The following is an 830-nucleotide window of genomic DNA, read 5'->3' as shown; positions in this document are numbered from 1 at the left end:
AGAATATACTATGCAAAATGACAAGGGAGAAAGCCAATTAATCATCCTACACAGCAGTAAAACCTAGTAACCAAAAAAATGGCTAGCCCAGCAAATTATGTCTATTGGTGCAATAGTGGCATTTTTATTTTGGGGATAATCAATAGCTGCCTCATTGGACTTAAGATCCCCTCAGTGGGAAAGAATCCCTGCATGGTTCTGTAAACAGCTAGGGAGGTTGCAGATATTAGAAAAGAACCTACTTCTGTGACTTCCATAGACAAATGTAATGTCTTGCTGTATTATAAATATATATCCTTATATTTACAGACAACTGTACTTCTCACCACTCCTCAAAGAAGCTTCTTTTAAAAACAGATGGAGAGTATTACAAAGTTTCACAACTGATGAAACACAGAGAATAATTGACTGTGAGGTGCCTAGCTCAAGATGGTACAATTACAATGCAACCTCTACACTTAAAACTCAGGGAACAGAGCAGAATGGGGGTTGAAAAGAATGTAAGAAACAAAGGGACAAGGCACCTGTTGATAATTAAGGAATTGAATTCATGATAGGGAAACTACATCAATGAAATGCCCATTGTATGGTGGTCTAACAAGATCTAAATACTGACAAAACCACTGATATGCCAAGATACATGGAGGAAATTTTATGGGGTTCCATCTCAGGATGAAAAACTATACGCAATCAAAGGATGGATGCTGAGGGAATGAGAATCAGTATTCTCCTAGAATGATCTCCCTTAGAGATTATCTAATCCCAAGTAGGCAGCCCTAAACCTAGTTACACAGAACACACAATCCCTGCCAAATGGACTCAATGCATTA

The sequence above is a fragment of the Nannospalax galili genome, unplaced genomic scaffold (assembly GCF_000622305.1).
Source record: "Nannospalax galili isolate Female #2095 unplaced genomic scaffold, S.galili_v1.0 scaffold1025, whole genome shotgun sequence".
NCBI classification, from domain to species: domain Eukaryota; kingdom Metazoa; phylum Chordata; class Mammalia; order Rodentia; family Spalacidae; genus Nannospalax; species Nannospalax galili.
The sequence above is the reverse complement of the archived record's forward strand: the minus strand, read 5'-3'. Positions refer to the sequence as shown.